Source organism: Suncus etruscus, chromosome 7 (assembly GCF_024139225.1).
Source record: "Suncus etruscus isolate mSunEtr1 chromosome 7, mSunEtr1.pri.cur, whole genome shotgun sequence".
NCBI lineage: Eukaryota > Metazoa > Chordata > Mammalia > Eulipotyphla > Soricidae > Suncus > Suncus etruscus.
This window is the reverse complement of record NC_064854.1, coordinates 38,297,078-38,323,217: the sequence shown is the minus strand read 5'-3', so window position 1 is coordinate 38,323,217 and position 26,140 is coordinate 38,297,078. Positions and strand designations below refer to the sequence as shown.

Below are 26,140 nucleotides of genomic sequence, written 5' to 3'. Positions count from 1 at the left end.
AAATAAAGTAGATATTATAAAGTAGATTCCATTTGGACTTTCATAGAGAGCAAGAAGCCAGTGCCTGGTTTTAAAACTTCCTAGCACAAGCTAGTTCTCTTAGGGGCTAATGCTGCTATTAACTTTAAATGGAAGCCAGTGTGCATTTGTCATACTGAAAACCCTAGGGCTCTTAAGAGTCATGCTAAATAGAATGTATTTATGCTTTATATAAATAGAATAATGCCTGGATGAGAGGTGTGTTTATAATATAGGATAGTGAATATTTTAAACCCACCTTGAGACTAATGACTCAGAAGGAAATATTCCTTTCAAAATATTGTTGCCTATTGACATTGTATCTGGCCACTGATGAAGCTGTATAAGGAGACCAATGCTGTTTTTATGTACTAAAAATAACAGCCATTCTGTAGTGCATAAATCAAGGAGTAATGTTTAAGGTAGAGGAGGGATTCACACCCAGTAGTGCTCAGGTCTTAATCCTGACGTTGAGGATCCCCACGGATCACTCCTGGGGAGTGATATGCCAGGAATAATATGCCAGGAATTTAATCTGAGTTCATTATGTGCCAGACAAGTACCCTACTCACTATACTATCACTCAAGGAGTAATTGTAAGTTTCTAGTCTTATTACTAACAAAATACTCTTTGTAATTCTATCATGGCCATAGATAGTGATTTTTCTGATGAAGTTAGGCAAAATCAATCGAAAATATTTAAAAAATTAAAATCTAAAGAGGATTCTAAAGTCTCTCTCTCTCTCTCTCTCTCTCTCTCTCTCTCTCTCTCTCTCTCTCCCTCTCTCTCTCCCCCTCCAACCCCCTCTCTCTTATTTCCTTTCACCCCTCTTTCTCCCTGCTGGATTATACCCAGAGCCTTACACAGGAAAGAAAGGGGCTGTATTATTTCTCTGGCAGCCCAGGAGCCTAGAATTTTTGTAAGCATAAAGACGTTTTTTTTGTTTTTGTTTTTTGTTTTTTTTTGGTTTTTGGGCCATACCCGGTAACGCTCAGGGGTTACTCCTGGCTATGCGCTCAGAAGTCGCTCCTGGCTTGGGGGACCATATGGGACGCCGGGGGATCGAACCGCGGTCCGTCTCCTAGGCTAGCGCAGGTAAGGCAGGCACCTTACCTCCAGCGCCACCGCCCGGCCCCAAAGACGTTTTTTTAAATTGGCTCCCATTTGAAGATCATTCTCCAATAAAGTTCTTGTTTACTGGGAATTAAAAGAGGGAGCATATTTGATAAATGATAATAAAAATTCAAATTCCTATTTATGATTTAAGGAAAGATGATTCTGGGTTGGAATCATAGCACAGCAAGTTGAGTGTTTGCTTTGCATGTGGCTGGCCCAGGTTTGATTCTTGGCATCCCATATATTTCACAGACACACACACAGACACGCACACGCACATGCATGTGCGCACACACACACACACACACACACCACCACCACAGCCTGCCAGTAGTGATTCCTGAGCACAGAACTAGGAATAATCCTCAAGTACCACTAGGTGAGACACCAAAACAAACAAACAAACAAACAAACAAACAGAAAAGACCAAAATTTGATTCTGAAGTAAGTATGGGTAATACAAAAGAGCAAATATAGAAAGGATCTGTTTTGTGTAAAATATTTAATAAGAAAAAATATTTAAAAAGGAATTGGAGAGATAGTATAGCAGGTAAGGCACTTGCCAGTGCCCCTATGGCTTCCCAATCTCTACCAGGAATGTTCCTTGAGCACAGAGCCAGAAGTATGTCTTGAGCATTATCAGGAACATTACCAGAAACTTTTAAATTAATTACATTATGGGGCCAGAGAGATAGCACAGCGGCGTTTGCCTTGCAAGCAACCGATCCAGAACCTAAGGTGGTTGGTTCAAATCCCGGCGTCCCATATGGTCCCCCGTGCCTGCCAGGAGCTATTTCTGAGCAGACAGCCAGGAGTAACCCCTGAGCGCTGCCAGGTGTGGCCCAAAAACTAAAAAAAAAAAATAAATAAAAAATATTAATTACATTATAGGAAAAATCATTAAGTATACTTATATTATAAACATGGTTCTTTATTTCTGTAACATTGAATATTTTTAGGTACAAACCTGTAATGATTACTTTTGAATTGACAAGAAAACCCAAACCAAAAAAAAGCAAAATATATATATATATATATATATATATATATATATATATATAAATTTTTTGGGGGGGTCATACCGGCAGCACTCAGGGGTTACTCCTGGTTCTACACTCAGAAATCGCTCCTGGCAGGCTTGGGGGACCATATGGGACACGGAAATTTGAACCACCGTCCTTCTGCATGCAAGACAAATGCCCTACCTCCATGCTATATTTCTGGCTCACAAAACATATTCTTAAAAGCAATAATGTAGTTATTGCTAAAATGTAAGACAAGGCAAGGATTTATAAATAAATTTGACTTGAGGCCTAGTTTTGATGCTGAAGGGTATCTTTTGTTTTTCTAGAGAAGATATCTCAATTTCATAGCAATGCATTGGGTACTACAATATTTTTTAGGGTACTACAATTTTTTGGGGGGTACTATGATATTTTAAGAAATAAAATTTTCATACTATATAGATTTAAAAGCTTATAAGAGGATGTGAGTTCTCTGGAATTTAGAAATAGAGGGGGTGTAATAGCAATTGATAGGTTTCATTTTTTTTTAATTTTTGGACACAGCCTGTGGCACTTGGGTTACTCCTGGCTCTGCGCTTAGAAATCACTCCTCAGCCCCATACCAGAGGCCTTCTCCCTAGCCTGGGGAGTAATGGGAGGCTTGGCAGGCCCCAGCCGTCCTCCTCTTTCTCCCCTGGACTCCAAGCCCTCCCTGGGTGCCTGCCCAGATGGCCAGAAGTGGGTTCAGGTGGACTCAGCGGTCCTCAGGCTTCCCCCCTCCCTCCGTACTCCAGGGAGGAGGTGCTTGGGGAGGAGGGCGGGCAGATATCTGGCTTCCGGTTTTCACTTTGATTCTGGAGGCCAGCTCTTTACAGGTATGGGGTTTTGGGGAAGTTCCATGCCGGAGCCCTTCTCCCTAGCCTGGGGAGTGCTGGGAGACTTGGCAGGCTTCCAGCTGTCCCCCTCTTTCTCTCCTGGATTCCATGCCTTCCCTGGGCGCCGGTCCAGGTGGACTCTATAGGGGTCATCAGGCTTTCTTAATACCTCTTCGTACACAAATGGGAATGCGCTTTGGGAGGAGGGCTGGCTGTTGCAGCACTGGTTTATGTTGGGACAGTCACTGGAAATTTTTTTCCTTGGTCTCCATTTCCAAAACCATGCGGGGGCTAGTGCCCCTATGCGTACAATATATATTGATATTATTATATGCATATAGTTTATATATGTATAATATCCATCTTGTATTGTGACCTTGATACTGCCCTACAAAGCTCATTTCTAATCACTTACTGCCTCAGTCCCAACCATTATTTTCCTCCATTTACCCATGTAAGGGCAGCTCATGACATGAAGCTCACCACTCAGAGTGATGAGTGCAGATAGAGCAACAACTACACTGAAAATTATCATAACAATGTGAATGAATGAGGGAAATAGAAAGCCTGTCTCGAGTACAGGTGTGGATGGGGTGGGGAGGAGGGATATCTGGGAAATTGGTGGTGGGAATCTTGCACTGGTGAAGGGGGGGTGTCCTTTATATGACTGTAATCATACAACTACAATCATATTTGTAACACGGTGTTTAAATAAAGATAAAAAATGTGAAAAAAGGAAAAGAAATCACTCCTCGCAGGCTCAAGGGACCATATGAAATGTTAGGGTTCAACCCAAGTCAGCTGCATTCAAGGCAAAAACACCCTACCTGATGTGCTATTGATTCCTTTATTTATTTATTTATTTATTTTGTATTTGGGTCACACCCAGCAGCGCTCAGGGGTTACACCTGGCTCTATGCTCAGAAATTGCTCCTGGCAGGCTCGGGAGACCATATGAAATGCTGGGATTTGAACCATAATCCTTCTGCATGCAAAGCAAATGCCCTATCTCCATGCTATCCCTCTGGCCCCTTTATTTTATTTTATTTTATTTTATTTTTTTTAACAAAGTAATGGGACCAGAAAGATAGTATAGAAGGTGAGGCAATTGTCTTGCATGTAGCTGAGTTGAGTTTGGTCCCTGTACTATGAATCATTCCCCAAACACCACCTGTAGTGATCCCTTAGCAGAGAGCCAGGAGCATGGCCTGAGCATTGCTAAAACAAATGAAAAAGAAAAGTGAAGAAAATAGTTTAATTTAGGAAATGGAAAGAGAGAGAAAAAAGAATAAAACTGTTAGTTTTATTTATTAATTTTGCTTGAAGGGTTAGGCTCTCTTCATTCATTTTGAAGAAATATTTATCAATTCTCAAATAAAAGCAACCTTAGTTTATCTGTCAGTTGATCTTTCAAGAAAAGATAATGTTTTGGGGGGAGTGGGGGAGTAGCTAGATCAGCTTGGAACTCAGATCTTTAAGACAGCCATTCGACTTTGTAATGTCACATTAGTACAGAGGATCTCTGAATTCTTCAGACAGACTACCAGAGAGAAAACCTCAAATTTATGCTTGTTCTGCTTCATCAGAGATGGTCCTAAGTAAGTAAACAAACAACTCAAGTGTGGAGAAGTACTGTGAGCTGGTCCCCCCAGGAGTGTTATATCATACTGGATTCTGATGAAGACATGTCAACAGTTTTACTCTTGCTTTGCATCATCTGTGCCAATAAGAATCCAATCAACAAAGCAGAAGGATTGGGAAGGAGTTAGATTCTACAAGCACTGCACAATTCCCACCCTGCTGCGTGATCCTGGTAACCAAAATCAGCGCTGAGCCTAAGAGTATCTGGGTCCTTGAGCACTGATCTCTGTTTTTTTTTTTTTTTTTTTTTTTTTTGGCCACACCCGGTAATGCTCAGGGGTTACTCCTGGCTTGGGGGATCATATGGGACACCGGGGGGGGGGGGGTGGGGGGCGGGGATCGAACTGTGGTCAGTCCTAGGCTAGCGCTGGCAAGTCAGACACCTTACCTCTAGTATCACCACGCCCTCTGAGCACTGATCTCTGAACTGTCAGGATTGGCATCACCTTATTGCTGGCAGTGTGGCAGTGACCCATAAAAACTGCTGGAGCAAAGTAGAAAGTGTCCTTCCTACCTAATTTGTTCCAAATAGCATTTTGTAATGTAGTAAAAATTGTTGTGTGTGTGTGTGTGTGTGTGTGTGTGTGTGTGTGTGTGTGTGTGTGTTACATCTGGCAGTGCTCAGGAGGTAATTCCTAGCTTTGTGCTCAGGTGGCACATATGTGGTGTCAAGGATTTGAACTGAGGGTTACACACATGTAAGGCAAGTGCCTTAACATCTATATTTTCTCTCTAGTCTTGAAAAAAAATTTTTAATAGTATTTACTAATTTTTTAGGCCCTGGGTCACACCAAGTGGTGCTTAGGGCTTCCTTACTCCTGGCTCTGCCTGCAGGGATTACTTTTGATGGGCTAAATACCATAGTAGATGTTAGGGATCAAACCTGGATTGACCGTATGCATGGCCGTGCCCTACCTGCCATACTTTATCTCTAGTCCCTTGAATATGTTCTCAATATGGGGTTGGTGCAATAGCACAGCGATAGGGCATTTGCCTTGCATGCTGTGGACCCAGGATGGACCTGGGTTCGATCCCCACCATCCCATATGGCCCCCCGAGTCTGCCAGGGCCAATTTCTGAGCACAGAGCCAGGAATAATTTATGAGCACCAGCATCACCAGGTGTGGCTCATAACCCTCCTCCCCCAAGAAAAGAAAATATTAATAAGAAATCATTAAAGAAAAAAGATCTAGAAGAGGGGCCTCAGAGATAGTACAGCGCTAGGACTGTTTGCCTTGCACGCAGTCGATCAGCGACTTCTGAGCATAGAGCCAGGAGTAACCCCTGAGCTCCGCCGGTGTGACCCAAAAAACAAAATAAAACAAAACAAAACAACAAAAACCAAAGATCTAGAAGAGGGAAGACATGTGAAAAAAAGGTCACATAATGGAAATACAGCTAAATCAAGCCCCTAATACTTTTATTAAGTAAGGAATACTAACTGGGAGATAATTCAGTGCACATGCCTAGCATACACCCAGTTGAAGTTCTATTCCTGGGTCTACAAAGTCCCCAGAGCATCTCTAGGTGCAGCCCTGGAGGCCCCAGCATAGTCTGGTGTATCCCTGGAGAACCCCCAGCACATCTGGGAAGATTTGAGGATCCCTGAATGCAATAGTGTTCTATCCTCAGATCCTTGCACTGAACCATCAACCTGGGTAAACTAGCACAGTTTGGCCTCCAGGTATCATTTGGGGCCCCTTTCACAAAAACAGAATATCAAAATCTAGTCTTCGGGTCAGAACGGTGTTGCTAGCGGTAGGGCCTTTGCTTTGCTACGTGCTAACCTAGGACCGACTTTGGTTGGATCCCCCGGCGACCCATATGATCCTCCAAGCCAGGAGGGATTTCTGAGAGCATAGCCAGGAGTAAACCCTGAGCATCACTGGGTGTGGCCCCAAACCAAACCAACCAACCAAACAAACAAAAATGTACTCATCCTTAAGAGGTTTTTTTTTTTGCATCCTAGTGGGTATGTTGCATTTACAAGTTTTGGAGGATTTAGTATAAATATCAAACAAAGCACATGGTGACAGGTGGGTGGCACTAATGGAAGGCCCAAACTGAAGCACGCGTTATTATTAGCTTCAAATTAGAGGAGGGGATAGACTGGGGGGCGGGGGGGATTATCAGGCCAGAAGACAGGATTTTAAATCAATCTTGAAGGATGGGTACAGTTTGTTGAAGGAGATCGAAAGGAAGGAAATGGCTTGCACAAAACGCTCCGGTGAAGAACAAGAGTGACCCCTGAGAGCTCGTGGATGTCACAGGCTTTTGTTCCATTGTAGTCTCGTGTTTATGAAGAGGCGACGAACTGATTCATCTGTTTCGGTCAGTATCATCCTTTAAAATCCTAGAAAGGGTTTTTACACCGATCAGGGTGGGGGAGTGGGAACAAAGTTCCTTTCTTGAATATGCATTACTATCTCAGACTGTGTCTTTAGTTTAGTCGAAAAACAACCAACCTGCAGGTAAGGGATTCGGGGAGTAAATAAAGCAAGAGGGTTAAGGAGTTTTTCCCTGAAATAGCCCGTGAGTGAGTGAGTGAGTGAGTGAGCGAGTGAGCGAGTGAGCCATGCGGCCAGGAAGGAGGAGATCGCGGTGTCTAGGGCTGGGCATCCCTGTCCAAAACAACTCCAGGGGGGGTGTCGTTTAAAAAAAAAAAAGCCTCTTTGCAGAAAATGCCTGTGTGCACATTATTCTGACGTGTCCCTCCAGCAGCGGTTTCATTCACTCCGGAGTTGAGCGCGTTGGGCAGGCAGGCAGGCAGGCGCCTCTGGCCCGGAGCTTTGGAGTCCCTGGGAGGGAAGGGGGTGAAATTGATGAGAAATTGATTTGGTGGCCTTTCGCGAACGCGCGAAGATTGTCTCCCTGCGCTTGCCGTACGGCGGACTGTACCATCGCGGCCTTGGGGGTAGGGGTGGGGGAAAGGAGGCCCGGGCAGCGGTGGAAACCGGGGTGCCGTGGGTGTGTGTGAGTCGGGGCTGACTGCGTCCCCGGATTTTTTCCCTATCCACTTTCCACCGTTCCGGGGCCCGGGAGCCTGGCGGAGCTGTGCTTGCACCTCCACGCCGCGGCAGGTGAGCTTCGGGCGCGCGGGCTTTCCCGGGCTCGGTGCGCGTCCCCCCCCAGTGCCGGGCCGGGTGGCGGCGGCCGGCCGGGGAGGCGGCCTGGGCGCACAGTAATGGCAGCGCTGTGAGCGGGGGAACGCGAGCTGACAGCCGCCGCCGCCGCCGCCGCCCACCTTCCTCGCCGCGCCGGGGGGCTCCGTCCTTCACTCCTTCGGGCTGTCTCCCCTTCCCTGGGTCCCAGCCCCTCGGCCCGCTCCTGCCGCAGGTAACCCCGCCGCGGGGTCGGGGAGCCGGGGCTGCAGGCGCTGGGAAACTTCCCTTCCCTTCCCTTCCTTTTCCTTCCCGCTGATGGGGGGCGGCGGAAGGGAGTTGGGGGCCCAAGGGTGGGGTGGCAAGATCGGCCCAAGTTGGGGGTGCCCCTCGATGTGACCCGGAGACTGGTGGAGGCTGGTGACCCCCTGAGCACCCTGCCACCCCCTTGAGGCTGGGTTTGGGCTGGGCTGGGCTGGATCCTGGGCCTCCCTCCCCAGCCAGGCCTTGGCGCCCCTCCTTTGGGCTCATTTTTTTTTTCCTCTAAAAAGTGGGGAAGGTGAGCGTGCTAAGGATTTACTCTTCAGCTGATTTAGGGACGCATCCGGATCCACAACTCTCTGTCTTGTCTCTTTCATGGAGGGGATTCTTCTCTTTTGCATCCTGGTCGCAAATATTTTCACTTTTGTTTCTGCCCACTGCCTAAGGTTGATTGGTAGCTTTTAAAGAGGAGTAGGTGTGTGTGTGTGTGTGTGTGTGTGTGTGTGTGTGTGTGTAGGGGTGTGTGTGTATGCGTGTGTGTAGGGGTGTGTGTATGCGTGTGTGTGAGGAGTAGGGGTGTGTGTGTATGCGTGTGTGTGTAGGGGTGTGTGTGTATGCGTGTGTGTGTGTGTGTATGCATGCATGCATGCATGCTCGACCCTCTCTGGACGTTTAGGGGCTCTTGCATCCTGATCTCCAGATTCATTAGAGCGTTGGCTTACACATGAGGGCGTCTCATCAATAGGTGCATGTAAATAAAACATCAATGAATTGCAGTCTCTGATTCTTGTTAAGTCTTGTCTTCCTATCCTGTGGTTGACTAACACCCAGTCGTATGGTAGAAGCCTGAGAGGTTGGTTAAAATAGGAAGAATGAGAATATATAAACTGGTAATGTTCTTGGTACGACTCTGACTTCTCCACATGGAAATCTTTGAACTAGACGTGTTCCAAACCTAATATTTGTAGTAGAAACAGGTAATAATCATTTTTGTTCTGATTGCTGCTGACCCCTAGTATATAGAGGGTCTACTCTTATGGAATTTTGCATTCTTTTCTAAGACAAAGGAACAAACTGGCATTTTGCTGCTTTTGCTTTTGGAAGACCTTTTCAAAAGAGACACAGATGAAATAACTTGTCCAGTATTGAGAGTTACTTCTTGCGACCCCCATGCTATTTGCAAGTTAGGGAAAGTGTATACCCATAATACTGAATGTAGAAAATGCTTTTCTAGGGCCTGAGCGATGGCAAATGCAGTAGGGCGTTTGCCTTGCACGCGCTAACCCAGGACAGGCCGCGATTTGATTCCCCGGCATCCCATATGATCTCCCAAACCAGGACTGATTTCTGAGTGCATAGCCACATAGCTTCACCGGGTGTGGGCCCCTCCCCCCCCCAAAAAAAAGAAAAGAAAATGCTTTTTCTGTGTATTTGAATGTTCCCAAGCATTGGATGTACCCTTGCTTGGTCTTTGCCTCTCTTGTGGGTGATAAGCTGAAGCTAGTTCATCCATGTCTTTTATCTTCACCACCCTGTCATACATTAGTGACCTGTTAAATGTTGTGGACTTTGTTTAAGTTTCGCATGATCCTAAAGTGAAGTCTTTATTAAGCTCCTGGTTCTCATGCCAATCATCCCAGGGTTTGGGAGTGAACCAGACAAATGACATTTCTGCCCTGGTGAGGAAGGAAGAGACACAATAAAGGAAAGAGTCAAAGTGATAATGCCAAGAAGGAAAATAGACTTTGAAGTTGTGGGTGCGACTGGTACATCACTTCAGATGGCTGTGATCAGGAATAACTCTGTGCTGAGGTGGCCTTTGAACTGAAGGGCAAGAGGACATTAGCCTTTGGAAGTTTGAGGGAAGAGTGTCTGAAGAAGGAAGAGCCAATGGGGAATGATGTGGGTTTAGAACTGGAAGTAATTTAGTGAAGATGGAGTCAATGAAGAGATTAAGGTTAGGAGGCCAGAGCTGGTGATGTTATATATTATATAGCCCCAAAGAATTTGGCTTTTAAATTTATTTTATTTTAGTTTTTGAGCCACACCCAACAATGCTCAGGGATTCCTCCTGGTTCTGTGCCCGAGAGATCACTCCTGATGGTGCTTGAGGGACCATCTAGGATGCTAGGGATTGAATCCAGGTCAGCTGGATGGAAGGCAAGCGCCTTATCCGCTGTTCTACGGCTCTGGGTATTGTAGGAAGGGCTGCCATGTGACTGCATCAAGGAGTACCAGTGTTGCTGAGTTTGCCTGAGCTTGAGACATAATACTGGAAGGAAAGTGTTGGTAGTTTTTTAAATGCATCGGATAGGGCCTGATTTTTTATCTGCTTGTGGAGAAGATTTCATAAGAGGAGAAAAGCAGAAGGGAAACCCTGAAAGCACTGAGATGTATTTAAGTGGAATAGTGACTACAGAGTGAGAGATAATGATTAACCTTTTTTTTTTCTTTTTGGGCCACACCTGTGATACTCAGGGTTTACTCCTGGCTATGCGCTCAGAAATCGTTCCTAGTTTGGGGGACCATATGGGACACGGGGGTAGGGGGTGGTTGTCAAACCGCCATCTGTTCTAGGTTAGCACATGCAAGTCAAATGCCCTATCACTTGCGGCACCACTCCGGTTCCATGATGAACTATTTTGAAGTGAAGAATATTACTGATCTTGACATGTTGAGCTGTGAGTGCAGTTGGGTTGGCTTGCTTTTGTTGTTTCTGGGCCACACCTGGTGATGCTCAGGGGTTACTCTTTGGTCTGTCCTCAGGAGTTACTCCTGGCAGTGCTTGGGGTACAGTGTGGGGTAGTGGGGATTGTACCCTTGTCTGCTACATGCTAGGCAAGTGCCTTAACTGCTATATGATGATTCTAGTCCCAGGCATGTTGTTGGGTTGGGCCAGGCCATGGGCTGCACACAAGTTGAGCTGGAGGACATGAAGGATGCCTTATGGGTCTTGAGGTGGAAAAAGATAAAGGGTACATGTTGTTCTACGGGAAATGGGTTGAACTGGACTTGTTAAGTAGGATTGATGAAATGTGTGATGGGTACTTGGATGGCAGCTCTGGAATTTGTGGCGAAGTTATGGAATCAGTCAGCAAATAGTTTTCCAGTGTCAGCTGTAGATGAGAAAATAGGAATTGTAGTGGTAAAAATTGTGGTCTTTTTTTATTTGTTTGTTTCTGGGTCACACCCGGTGGCCCTCAAGAGTTTCTTCTGGCTCTGCGCTCAGAAATCACTCCTGACAGGCTCAGAAACCATATGGGATGTTGGGGATCAAACCTTGGTCGACCCCATGCAAGGTAAATGCCATACCAGCTGTGCTATCATTCTGGCCTTCAAAAATTGCTGTCTTAAAGGTAAATTCTAGACAGTCACAGGGATGGGAAACCATCAACATTTATAAGTTGGTTTATTATATTTTTGTTCTAAATAAAAACTCAGATAGTTCAAAGTTTTATTTATATATTTACTTATTTTGGTTTTGGGGCAACACCCGGTGACACTCATGGTTACTCCTGGCTATGCGCTCAGAAATTGCTCCTGGCTTGGGAGACCATATGGGATGCCGGGGATCCAAGCCAGGTTCGTCCTGGGTCAGCCTCATGGCAAGGCAAACGCCTACTGGCCCCAGTTCTAAGTTTTAAGTGTGTGGTATATTAGAGGATTAAAAGTGCTCCTATTTCTTACCCACCATCACCCAGTTTTGAAAGGAGCCTAACAATGTTCGAGAGTTCCCACCCTTTCAAAAAGATGCATTTTGTGCAGATGTAAGTAAACATGCCATAGAGCCTTCTCCCACTTTGCAAAAGTGATGGAATATTTCTTTTCTGGAGACAGTGCCAGTGATTGAACTGAGGTCAGCTGCATGCAAAGCCTTGACATCTGTATTTTCTCTGACCCTCTACTGTATTTTTTTCCCCTTGAGATTTTTTTCCACCCCCCAAGGACTGTTTACTTCAGTTTGATATTTGTGGTTTTGTTAATACTTCTCTCTTACTCTTTTCTCCTGAGATTAAAAGAAGTAGCCAGTTTTTCGGCTGGGTAACATCTTTGATAGCAAATATTTAATAATGTTTCCTTAAGCCTTGGGTACTAATTATTGCATAGAAGACTCCAAAGCATGAATGGGAAGCAGGAAGCCAGCTCGAAGGGCTGAATACAGGCTTCTGAGGCAGGAGGTGCAGGTTTGATCCATGGCATCACATTGAGTTTCTGGAGCACCACCAGGAATGGAACTCCAAATACACAGACACCACACAAACAAACATAAGACTACAAATAATTAAATGATAGGATGGAAACTAACATGTCAGTTACATTGTAACTTACAAAACTGAAAGACAACACACCACTTTAATTCAGTGTAGTGCGGTAGTCTGTAAATGTGCACTTGTTAATGTTCTATTTGAAGGATTTAGCTAACCAAGGGAGTTACACTTTAATATTATACATGCCACTATTTACCTTATTTAAGGAAGTATTGTTACCTGATTGTGTGTATGTGTCAGATGTTTTAACCAGCAGAGGAACATTTTAGCAATATGCTTTTTGAAGCCAACACCTGGACTTTGGTAGGAATTTGAAATATAGTAAACACTTAATATGTATCTTTTTTTTTTTTTTTTTTTTGGTTTTTGGGCCACACCCGTTTGATGCTCAGGGGTTACTCCTGGCTATGTGCTCAGAAATCGCCCCTGGCTTGGGGGGACCATATGGGACGCCGGGGGATCGAACCGCGGTCCGTTCCTTGGCTAGCGCTTGTAAGGCAGACACCTTACCTCTAGCGCCACCTTCCCGGCCCTAATATGTATCTTTTAACTCACTGGCTGAAGTCTTATTTAATGTAGCTACTTTATTTTTATTTATTTATTTATTTGTTTGTTTTTGGTTTTTGGGTCACACTTGGCATGCTCAGGGTTTACTCCTGGCTCTGCTTTCAGAAGTTGCTCCTGGCAGGCTGGGGGGGACCATACAAAGGATGTTGGTGACAAACCTGGGTCCATCTCAGGTGGGCTGCATACAAGGCAAATGCCCTACTCAATGAAGGCCACTTTAAAAATAATAGAGGGACTGGAGCGGTGGTGCAAGCGGTAGGGCATCTGCCTTGCATGCACTAGCCTAGGACGGACTGGACCGTGGTTCGATCCCATGGCTTTCCATATGGTCCCCCAAACCAGGAGCGATTTCTGAGAGCATAGCCAGGAGTAACTCTTGAGCATCACTGGGTGTGGCCCAAAAACAAAAAGAATATTGGATTTGTTTTGTGTAAATACTTCCTGTTTGTTTTTTTGTTTTATGGTTCTTAGGGATTACTCACTCAGGCTCCAGGAGACTATATCCTGTGCCAGGATCTATCCCAATTGGCTGCATTCAAGGCAAATACTTCAGTCCCTGTAATATGATTCCAGTCTAGTTCTTGATGTTCTCAACTTTGCTTTAATTGAGTTGAAGGGAAGTACAGGATATTTTTTTATTTGGGAACAATTTTTTGGGGGGGTCACACCTGGCAACTTTCAGGGGTTACTCCTGGCTCTATGCTCAGAAATTGCTCCTGGCAAGCTTGGGGGACCATATGGGATGCCGGGATTCGAACCACCGTCCTGCATGCAAGGCAAATGCCTTACCTCCATGCTATCTCTCTGCCTCCCTTTTGTTTTTGGGGAACAATTTTAAACTCACAGTGAAGTTGTGAAAGGGTGGACTCAGAAATACCATATAGCTTTCATTTATTTTAAAGGCAACCAGAGCATGATGCTTAGACCAGAAAATTAGCATTTGGTTCAGTACATTTAGCAAAACTGTGGAACCTTTGACTCTTACCAGTTTTCACACCTTTGTCCTTACTCTGATTTAGATGTCCATCCAAATCAGACATTGATTTTAGTTGTGTCCCCTAATCTCTTTTGGTTCTGCAAGTCTTTTTTTTTTTTTTTTTGGTCACACCCGGCAGTGCTCAGGGGTTCCTCCTGGCTCTATGCTCAGAAATCACTCCTGGCAGGCATATGGGATGTTGGGATTTGAACCATGGTTCTTCTGTATGCAAGGCAAATGCCCTACCTCCATGCTATCTCTGCTCCCTGCAAGTCTTTTTTTTCCTTTTCTTTTGGTTTTTGGGCCACACCCAGCGATGCTCAGGGGTTACTCCTGACTGTCTACTCAGAAATAGCTCCTGGCAGGCACGGGGGACCATATGGGACACCGGGATTCGAACCAACCACCTTTGGGCCTGGATCAGCTGCTTGCAAGGCAAACGCTGCTGCGCTAGCTCTCCGGGCCCCTTTTTTTCTTTTTTTTAAACTTTTTTTTTTGCAAGTCTTTTATATAAATTCTTCATATTTGTGATTGTGATGAGTAGGATCAAGTATTTTGGTTTGGCCACTCCTGAGTAAGCACGGAGGGATCATTCCTGATAGGTCTCAGGGGACCATAGAGGGTGTCTGGGATTGAATTCATTGACTGTGTGCCCTCTGTACTATCTTTCAAACCTCTAGGCTTTGTTTTTATTTTGTTTGGTAGATTGACTCAATTTGGATTGTCAGCTGTTTTTGTTTGTTTGTTTTTTGTTTTTGTTTGTTGTTGGGTCACACCTGGCAGCCTTGGGTTACTCCTGGCTTCACACTCAGGAAATTCCCCAGCAGGCTCGGGGACCATATGGGATGTCGGGATTCAAACCTATGTCCTGCATGCAAGGCAAACGCCTTACCACTGTGCTATCTCTCCGGCCCCTGTTTTTTTATTTTGGTAACTCTTTTGGACCACCCTGGGCAGTGTGCAGGGCTACTCCTGTTCCTTTCAGCTTTTGAACTATCTCCCCAGCTCTCCCGTGATATTTTCTCACCATTAGGTTTAGTTAGATTTGATTTGCATTTTTGGCACAAATACAGTAGAAGTGATGCCAAGTTCTAGTTCGTGTCTCGTGTCACAGGGTAAAGGATATAATTATATCTGATAAGAAAAGCTAGTGACTTACACTTGATTAAAGTCCTGTTAGAGTTTTCTATTTGTTACATTAGTATTTTTCTCTTTGAAGCGACTAGATTTCTTGGAGACATTCTTCAAACTGCAGTTGATTCTAAAACTTTCTCTTTGCTGCATTCTCTGGTAGTTTTTTTTTTTTTTTTTTTTTTTTTTTTGCCTGCCAACAATTACTATTGCGATGCTTGCTTAATGATTACATTTTGTGTTTTGTTTCGGGGTCACACCCTGTAGCACTAGGATGCTGAGGGTGGGTAGGTGGAAGAGGGGTATGAGAGAGAATAATTCCAGTGGTGCTCAGAAGACCATGAGGTGCCAGGGCTTGAACCTGGGACTTCTATATGCAAAACAGCACTCCAGCCCATTCAGAGATAACTCCCATCCTCAGTTGATGCTGATTTCCGTGTTTCCATATATGTATTTATATATGAAAAGTATAATTTTTGTGTGGTTGGAGGGCAACTTAGCAGTGCTCAGGGGCCATTCCTGGACCTTATGCAGTGCAGGGATTAGAACCAGGGTAATGCCTATTGCTGCATGCTAGGTGATTCACCTTAACTTCTGTACACTCTTTGTCCCCATTTGTTTATTTTGTTCTTCAGTAATTTTCTTTTTTGTTTTTTTTTGGCCCACACCTGTTTGATCCTCAGGGGTTACTCCTGGCTAAGCACTCAGAAGTAGCCCCTGGCCTGGGGGGACGCCGGGGGATCGAACCGTGGTCCTTCCTTGGCTAGTGCTTGCAAGGCAGACACCTTACCTCTAGCGCCACCTCTCCGGCTCCAATTTTCTTGAATAGTTGTATAAGGAAGAATGGTTATGTTTCTATCAGGTAATTTTTCTTACTGGTATTGAGTCATTTTGTTTTGTATCTATTTTGTTCTGTTTTTTTTTTTAATTTTGTTCTGTTTTTACATGTATTTTGTTGCTCAAATTTTTCTTTTTGCTCAGTTTGTTTTATCTATGATTTTTTTTTTAGTTGGTTCTGTCTTTTCAGCGTGTCTCCATCTTCTTTTCTCTAGGCAAGCACTTCCTGTTGTTTTTGACACCCTAAAATGTTTCATGTTCATTTTGCATTTGCAATGCTACAGTTCTAGAATGAGTTACTTGTTCAAAGATCTCTGGCTCTTTTTATTGGAGAGTGTAGTTAGATACCAAGATTTCTGTGTATATGGTTACTGGAGAATTTGTGTTAACCTCTTATTTTTTGAAACAAGTTTATTCAGGAAATAGAGATAAGGAGTGGCCAGAGAGACAGTACAGCAGGTAGGTGTTTGCCCTGCACATGACCCACCTGGTTTCAATACTCTGCATCCTCTATGGTCCTCAGCGCTCCACCAGGAGTGATCCCCAAGCACAGCACCAGGAGTGAGTCCTGAGCTTTGCCAGGTGTGGTCCAGCTTCCTCACTCCACCCTAGATAAAGACTGTTTCTCAACCTTTCAAAAAAGAAGAAAAAAAATTTTTAGCTCTCTCTAATCATCTCTTTAAAAATCTGTCTGGATCAAAAAAAAAAAAATGAGGTTTTGTTTTTATTTCCATCAGTAAATATAAATAAATTTAAGAGGTTCTTTGGATTGAAATTTAGATAGTTAAGCATCGGAGAATAAGCATAGTCTTATTATGTATATCTGTATGCTTCCATTATTGTGGCATATACACATCAAAAAATGTTATCATTTAAACCTCCATGGAGTGGGGCCCAGGGTGTGTGTGTGTGTGTGTGTGTGTGTGTGTGTGTGTGTGTGTGTGTGAATTTAGAATATTCTTGTGTGTGTATTAATTTAGAATATTCTTATTTGCCGGAGTGATAGCACAATGGTAAGAGACCAACACAAGACGGACCATGGTTCTAATCCTGGCATCCCATATGGTTCCCTGAGCCTGCCAGGAGCAACTTCGGAGCACAGAGCCAGGTGTAACATAGCTCGTATGACCCAACCCCCCCCCCCAAAAAAAAATTCTTATTTTTATTTCCCTATCCCATTACTTTGAAGTTCTGAGTGTGGGGTTGCAGACTTGGTCATGGTGCTGACTGGGATTCACACACACTTTTATTGTGGTGCTCTTATATTTGATTATATGGTTTGTAGTCAATCACTTTATTGGGTCACCAGGTAGTCCAAAGGGGAGGCTTCCAGCCTTACCCCCAGGCACTTGGACTGGTGGACATTAAATGCTCATCCTAATTCCCAAAGGCTGGTGATATACCATTTGGTCATAGTTTGCTGTTGCTTTTCTTTGGACTTTACCAAAAGGTGCTCAGGAGTTATCATGGCGTGGTGCTCCTGCCATGTTCCAGCATCCTCATGGTGCCTGGGACCAGGAATTCACTCTGGGCCTCCTGTGTGCACTGGGCCTTCAGGCTTCACATTTACCATTACTCATGGACAGTTCCCTAATAGGAATTACACTCAAGTGTTATTTCCAACTTGCATCACTATTTATGTTATTTTTCCTTTATTTTTAAATAGGAAACAGATTATTTTTGTTTTTTGGGTCACTCCTGGCAGCACACAGGGGTTACTCCTGGCTCTACACTCCTGGCAGGCTTGGAGGATCATATGGGGTGCTTGGATTCAAACCACCATCCTTCGGCATGCAAGGCAAAAATGCGTTACATCTCTCCAGCCCTGAAAAACTGTGATTATTAAATAATAAGTTTGCATCCCTCCTCCTGCCAATTCCTGCTAACTTATCTATTTTATGCTTTTATGAACCTTTTCTCAGTACCACCTATACTGCAGGGGTCTCAAACTTGCGGCCCTCGGGCCATTTGCGGCCCTCCGTACAACATTTTGTGGCCCTGCCCTAGAGGAATCTTTTTTGTTTTGTTTTAGTTGTTTGGGTCACACCCCCCCTCCCCCCCAATGTTCAAGGCTTACTACTGATTTTGCACTCAAGGATCATCCCGACTTTGCCTCCTGCAGCCCCTAGGTAAATTGAGTTTGAGACCCCTGCAGGAAGGATTAGAGAAAACCAGGGAGATAGCACTGGAAGGTAGCTCTTACTTTGCCTGTGATGCAGCCTGTGACTGCATCCTCTTGGACCATGGTTCGAATCTGTTGCCAGTGGGTCAGTAATGTAGGGAAGTGTGGGAGGTAGACCCATGACGAGTGTTTGCTCCTTTCTACTGACTCACCCAGGCCACTGGTGCTCGGGGACATGCCTGGCCTAGATGCAAACCTCAGCACAGGCATTGCTGGTCTGTTGCCTTTCTCACAGAAAAGAATTTCAGGAGGAGGCAAAATGGTGAAGCAAGAACGGTTTTTTTTTTTTTTTTTTTTTAAGCAAGAACGGTTTTTATTGAAACATTTACAGAGTTGTGATGGGAGAAAGAGGGAGAAGTACTTGTTCAAGAGAACACAGGTTTTTCACAAGCAAGTGAAATGTGTTCAAGGAAGAACGTAGTTTTGAATAGCAAGAAAGGCTTTTTGGTTGGGGCCGGGTGGTGGCGCTAAAGGTAAGGTGCCTGCCTTGCCTGCACTAGCCTTGGACGGACCTCGGTTCTATCCCCTGGTGTCCCATATGGTCCCCCAAGCCAGGAGCAACTTCTGAGCACATAGCCAGGAGTAACCCCTGAGCATTACTGGGTGTGGCCCAAAAATAAAAAAATAAAAAAAAAAAAGAAAGGCTTTTTGGTAAGAGATATTATATCGTTCTTCCTTCCACGTGGGTTTTTCTGTTCTTTTGAATATATGAGTTAATTTTGGCATTGTCACAGGAAAGCCTGGCACAGTCATGGTCTTCTCATGGCTGATCTATTTTGTTTGTGGCCATTGAGTCCTGTCTACCAGTTGATAATGCTGCGGTGAGAATAGTGACAGGTTTGCTTTTCAGTTTCTCCTTTTTTTTTTGGTTTTTGGGTCACACCTGGCAGCGCTCAGGAGTTACTCCTGGCTCCACGTTCAGAAATCGCTCCTGGCAGGCTCGGGCGACCATATGGGATGCTGGGATTTGAATCAATGACCTTCTGCATGAAAGGCAAATGCCTCCATGCTATCTCACTGGCCCCTCAGTTTCTCCTTTCATTTATATGTGCTAATGCCATGTTTCCCTCCTCCTCCTCCTTTTCCTCTTTCTTCTCCTTCCTCCTCCTCCTCCTCTTCCTCCTCCCATCTCTTCCTCCTCCTCCCCCTCCTCCCATCTCCTCCTCCTCCTCCTCCTCTGCCTCCTCCACCTTCCTTCTTCCCACACTTTGCAGTGCGGGTAGACCATGTGGTGGCCAGGATCAAATCCTTTCTTATGCGTACACAATGCACATGACTTGTTGAGCTACCCCCATTTTTTTTTGGGGGGGGGCACCACACCTGGTGATGCTTAGGAGTTACTTCTGGCTCTGTGTTCAGGAATCACTCCTGGCAGTGCTCAGGGAACCTTCTAGGGTGCCGGGGATTGAACCAGGACAGCTGCTTGGGCTGTCTTTTTGCCCTTTTGAGTATTTGCTAAACTTTTCCATCATGAGTGCACCATCTTCTGTTCTCAGCATTGCATGTTTCTTCACATCTGTGCCAAAATTCATTTTCTGTTTTGTTTGTATGATATCCAGTTTATGGGATGTAAAATGTTGTGTTATTTTGAGTTGGGTTCATATTTCCCTAAAGGCCTGTGATATTGAGCTTTTTTTTTTGATTTTTGGATCACACCCAGAAGCGCTCAGGAATTACTTACTCCTTGGCACTCAGAAGTCACTTTTGGCAGACTCAAGGGACCATATGGGATGCCAGGATTTGAACTGGGGCTGTCTTGTGTTGACCTCGTGCAAAAGCAAGCGCCTTACCGCTGTGCTATCGCTCTGGCCCATATTGAGCATATTTTTATTTGTGTATTGTAAAACTTTGTATGGCTATTTGTATGACTTTGAAAAAACTATTTTGGGGGGGGGGAGGTTATTGTACCCAGTGGTATCCAGGATATACTCCTGGCTCTGCATTCAGGACGCAGTCTTGGTGGTGCTTGGGTAGGTAGCAGCACCCTACCTGCTGTAATTTTTGCTCCAGCCCCTGAAAAAACTGTGCAGGTCTTTTGCTATTTTGAAATTGAATTTTGTTGGTGAAGTATATAGTTCTTTGTATACTATGTTTATGAGACTTTTGACCTTAATTTTGTTTGTTTGCTTTTTTTTTTTGGACCAAACCTGGCAGTGCTCAGGGATTACTCTTGGCTCTACACTCGGGAATCACTCCAAGTGGGCTTGGGGAACCATATGGATGAACTCAGGTTGGCCATGAGCAAGGCAAATGCCCTACTTGCAATCGCTCTAGTTCCATGGCTTTTGCCTTTTAGGAGGGATAGCTGAGGATTGAATGAAAACTCAGTTAGGGTATGTGCTTTTCCTATTATATTTATGTTTATTATATATGTGGTTCATATATATGTCTCTTGAAAGGTAAAAGCTTTTTATTTTAAATATAATTCTTTAAGTTCTCTTCATTTTTTTTGTTTGTTTGTTTGGGGCTTTGGATCACACCCAGCAGCGCTCAGGGGTTACTCCTGGCTCTACGCTCCTGGAAGGCTCTGGGGACCATATGGGATCTCGGGATTCGAACCGCCATCCTTCTGTATGCAAGGCAAATGCCTTGCTTCCATGCTATCTCTCCGGCCCCAGTTATCTTCATTTTTTAAATAGTGAACTTTGAGGGCCGGAGAGATAATACAAGAGGTAAGATTCTTGCCTTTTTTGTCTTGTTTTTTGGCCTCACCTGGTCATATTTAGGACTTATTTTGGTTCTGTACTCAGGGTTTGCTCCTGGGGATGGAACCTGGATTGGCATGTGCAAGACCTAGCCACTGTAGTAACACTTTGGCCTCAAGGCCCTTGCTTTCCCTGCGGCCAAACGTATTTCAATCCCTGATAATGCACTTGGTTCCTGAGCACAAAATGACCCCAAAGCAGAGTCAAGAGTAACCTCTGAGCACTGCTGGAAGAGGCCCCACTATCCACCTCCTCAGAAAGTCAACTTTGATGAATAAAAGTTTAAATTTTTTTGCAAGACCTATTTGTTTTCTCTGTTGTCTGTGCTCTTAGCATCATATCCAAGAAATCATTGTTAATAAGTCCAGTGGCATAGAGCTTTTTACCCTTACCATGGTTTTTTTTTTTTTTTTTTTTTTGGTTTTTCGGGCCACACCCGTTTTTGATGCTTGATGCTCAGGGATTACTCCTGGTTAAGTGCTCAGAAATTGCCCCTGGCTTGGGGGGACCATATGGGACGCCATAGTGTTCCTTCCTTGGCTAGCGCTTACAAGGCAGACACCTTACCTCTAGCGCCACCTCGCCAGCCCCGGTTTTTGTTTTTTTAAACTTTATAGTTTTAGCTCCATTTTGAGTTAATGTTTATCTAAGTTATGAATATGTACATGGATTATCAGTTAATGGTTCTACATTGGAGAATGAAACAGAAATGTATTTTTAGAGTACAAAAAGTTATTTAACATAATTGAATAGGAAATTATGTGGCATTATGACAATGGGATGGCATTTTTTCCTGCCTGAAAAATAAGCATTAGATGAATTTCTTTTTTTTTTGTCACCCCCCCCCCCCACGCCTGGCCAAAATGAAATTTTTTATGAGAAAGACTGAATGAAAGGAAGCCAGTTTTTTTTTTGGTTTGGATTTTTGGCCACACCTGTTTAATGCTCAGGGGTTACTTCTGGCTAAGTGCTCAGAAATTGCCCCTGGCTTGGGGGGATCATATGGGACGCCAAGGCAGACACCTTACCTCTAGCGTCACCTTGCCAGCCCCAGTTTTTATGTTTTATGGACTTGTTTGTTTTTTGCAGTACTAAGGATTAAACATGGGGCCTAACAGATGCAAGACAAGTGATGTACTGCTGAGTTACATTCCCATCCAAGAAAGCCTTTTATTTATTTATTTATTTATTTATTTATTTATTTATTTATTTATTTATTTATTTGGTTTTTGGGCCACATTCAGTGACACTCAGGGACCATTCCTGGTTATGTGCCCAGAAATTGCTCCTGATTTGGGGGTCCATATGGGAGGTCAGGGGATTGAATTGCGGTCCTTCCTAGGTTATCACGTGCAAGGCAAGCACCCTACCACTTGCACTACCGCTTTTGCTCCCAAGAAAGCCTTTTAAATAGGAAAAATGGAAATAAAGTATGTGAAAGACATGAAGACGTAGAGATTCTAGTTATATTACATATTTGGTTGGTAATAGATTGCAACATGGACGGTAAAGTTAGAGAAGATAATACTAAATCATCTTGTTGTCCAGAGGACTTGAAATATATGTATATGTTTTGTCCCTTTCACATTTTTGTAATGTTGTGCAGATAGAGAAACAGTTGTTTGTTTTGGTTGTTTTTGGGCCTACCTGATGATTTTCAAGGCTTACTCCTGGTTCTACACTCAGAAATCACTTTTTGTGGGCTCCGGGATCACATGGGATGGCAGGGATTGAATTTAGTTTGGCTTTATGCGAGACAAATCCCCTACCTGCTGTATTAATGCTCTGGCCCCTGCAATAGTTTTTATTGGAAGAAATTTACTTAGTATGAGTGCTTTTATATCTGGCAGTGCTTAGGTGTTAGTTGTGGCAGTACTTGGAGGACAGTATGCCGTGCAAGGGATTAAACTGGTGTTAGCCATATGCACAGCAAGTATCTTAGCCATGTGTTAAGATAATACTCTCCATCTCCTACAATTTATTTTTCTGATGATAGCTTTTTCTGATGATGACTGCAACTTTCAGATATACTAAAATATTATTAAAATAATAAACTCAATGTAGAGTTTTATTAACTTTAGATATTCACCCAAGTATACATATTTCATCTCTAGAGTTTATTTTATAACTGGAATTTTGTACCTTTTGAACATTTTCAGACTTTTCTTATGCCTCTAGCCCATACTTCTGGCCAGTACCTATCTATTCTCTGAATCCACAAGCTTGGTGTTTTGTTTATAATTTTGCATTCTGGATGTAAATATAATTGTATTTATCTGTGTTTATCTGTATTTGACTTTCTGCAATTAGCATAATGTTCTCCGATTTTATCCGAGTTATAACAAATGGTAATTTATGGTTATGTGGTTTTTTTTTTTTTTTTTTTTTTTGGTTTTTGGGCCACACCCGGTAACGCTCAGGGGTTACTCCTGGCTATGTGCTCAGAAGTTGCTCCTGGCTTGGGGGACCATATGGGACACCGGGGGATCGAACCGCGGTCCAAGGCTAGCGCAGGCAAGGCAGGCACCTTACCTTTAGCGCCACCGCCCGGCCCGGTTATGTGTTTTTATTTTCTTTCTGTTTACTCAGTGATGCTCTGATGTCACTCCTGGCTTGGGGGACCACATGGGACACCGGGGGATCGAACCACTGTCTTTCCTGGGTCAGCGGTGTGCAAAGGCCTTACTGCTGTGCTATCGCTCTGGTCTCTCCCTCTCTCCCCCTCCCCTCCTCTCCTTCCCTCCCCTCCTCTCCTTCCCTCCCCTTCTTCCCTCCCTCCCTCCCTCCTTCCCTCCCTCCTTCCTTCCTTCCCTCCTTTCCTCCCTCCCTCTTTCCTTCCTTCCTTCCCTCCCTCCTCCCTTCCCTCCCTCCCTCCTCCCTTCCCTCCTTCCCTCCCTCCCTCCTTCCTTCCTTCCCTTCCCTCCTTCCCTCCCTCCTCCCTTCCTTCCCTCCCTCCCTCCCTCCCTCCCTCCCTCTTTCCTTCCTTCCTTCCTTCCTTCCTTCCTTCCTTCCTTCCTTCCTTCCTTCCTTCCTTCCTTCCTTCCTTCCTTCCTTCCTTCCTTCCTTCCCTCCTTCCTTCCCTTCTTCCCTTCCCTCCCTTCCTCCTTCCTTCCCTCCTTCCCTTCCCTCCCTTCCTCCTTCCTTCCCTCCTTCCCTTCCCTCCTTCCCTCCATCCCTCCATCCCTCTCTCCTTCCCTCCCTCCCTCCCTCCATCCCTCTCTCCTTCCCTCCTCTCCTTCCCTCCCCTTCTTCCCTCCCTCCCTCCCTCCTTCCCTCCCTCCTTCCTTCCTTCCTTCCTTCCTTCCTTCCTTCCTTCCTTCCTTCCTTATTAGCCCCTCCTTAATATGAGGCTTGACAAATGTATTTCCATTTTGTTGCCCTTTCATTCTGCGGATGGTGTCCTTTGCTTCGCAGACACGTTTTTTGCATAACTCTATTCCTGCTGTTTTCTTTCTTAGGGCCATACCTAACAATGCCGAGGGGCTTAGGGCCACTTCTGATAATGCAGGCCTGATGGTTTAGTGCTTGAGGGTAATCTGGCTGCACATTGTACATGCCAGACATGAGCTCCACCATTACAATACCTTTTTGAATGCAGCTCTTCTTACTTTTGAGTCAGAATTTAAAAAACTATCACCAAGATCTATTTTAGTTTATTGTTTATTTCTTTTGGATCACAACTTGCAATGTTCAGAGGTTAGTTACTTTTGGCTCTGAGCTCAGGGTTTACTCCTGGTGGGTTTGGGCAACCATACAGGATGCCAGGGATCAAACCTAGTTCTGCCATGTGCAAGGCAAACACCCTTCTTTCTGTACCATAACTCTGAACCCCCACTGTCTTTTTTTCTTTTAGGAGTTTTGACTATTTAATTAATTTATTTATTTACTTATGTTTTGGGGGGGCATGCCCAGTGACGCTCAGGGGTTACTCATGGCTATGCACTCAGAAATCGCTCCTGGCTTGGGGACCATATGGGATGCCGGGGATCAAACAGAGGTCTGTCTTGGATCAGCCTCGTGCAAAGCAAATGCCCTACCATGGTGCTATTGCTCCAGCCTCGTGTTTTGGCTATTTTAATTCTATTTTATCTTAAAATTTTTTTTTTTTTTGGTGTTTGGTTTTTGGGCCACACCCGGTAACGCTCAGGGGTTACTCCTGGCTATGTGCTCAGAAGTTGCTTCTGGCTTGGGGGACCATATGGGACACTGGGGGATCGAACCGCAGTCCCATCCAAGGCTAGCGCAGGCAAGGCAGGCACCTTACCTTTAGTGCCACCGCCCGGCCCCTATTTTATCTTAAATTTATTGAAAGTATATATGTGAATTTTTTCCTGGGTTCAGTTCTAGTAAGCTACGTTTCCTTTTTACACCAGTATCATAATCTTTGGGAATTATTGTGACTTTTGAAATACAGTCTGAAATCAGCATGATGACACCTTCTGCTTTATTCTCCTTTCTCATGACTGCTTTGACTATTTGGGGTCTTTGTGTTTCCAGATAAATTTTAGTCTTATTTAATCTATGTTGGATAGTCAATATGTGAAATATGTTATTGAAATTTTCATCTGGCTTACATTGAATTGTTGGGTACTGTGGCTGATAAGAATATTTCAGCAATATTGTACACTGAGCATGAAATATCTTTCTACTTCTGTTTCTGTTTTGTTTCATGTTAACTTATTGTAGCTTGTAATATAGTTTTTTTAAATCTTCCTAGTTAAATTTACTTTTATTTTTTTGGGTCACACCCACCAGTGCTCAGGGGTTATTCCTGGCTCTGCATTCGGCAATCGCCCCTGGCAGACATGGGTGACCATATGGGATACCGAGATTTGAAACACTGTCCTTCTGCATGCAAGGCAAATGCCCTACCTCCATGCTATCTCTCTGGCCCTGTTAAGTTTACTTAAAGGGTTTATTTTTGGGGGATACAGTTACAAATAGTGTTTTTTTTTTCTCATATGGAGTTGCAAATAGAATTTCTCAAATAGGGTTGATTTCTCTTTCTCAAGTTAATTCATAGAAGCAGTTTTTTGGGATAAGAGTTTATATTCTACGTTTTATAAATTCTTTAAAATTTTATTATATCACTGTGATTTACCAAGTTGTTCATAATTTCATTGTTTCAGGCATTAGTCAAACAGCAGTCTCACCACTAGTATGACCTTCCCTTTCCCAGTGTCCCCAATTTCCCTCCATCACCATTGCCTACTTCCATGTAGGCAGAAATTTACTTCATATTGTTTGTTACAACACAAAGGCAAGTGGAATTATCAAAACATAAATCAATACAGGTCATTTGAAATGAGTCTGATGTCACTCTGTTACTAAAGTCATTGTCTGTGATGCTGTTGGAGACTTCTGTTACTGTTTAGACTCACTGAACTTGGGCAGGTTACTGTCACTTTCCATCAGAGATCCTGCGTTCCTACTGGGCTGACACTACTATAAGATTTT

General features: G+C 44.1%; 1 protein-coding gene across 2 annotated transcripts in view; it reads left to right on the top strand.

Moving 5' to 3' along the window:
* Positions 1 to 7,812: 7,812 nt before the first annotated feature.
* CUL2 (cullin 2) overlaps positions 7,813 to 26,140 on the top strand; it is a 101,152-nt gene continuing 82,824 nt past the window's right edge. For both annotated transcript variants that reach the window (XM_049776455.1, XM_049776454.1), the window contains exon 1: positions 7,813 to 7,991. The gene's annotated coding sequence lies outside the window, so the exon portion shown is untranslated. The remainder of the gene's footprint in view (positions 7,992 to 26,140) is intronic.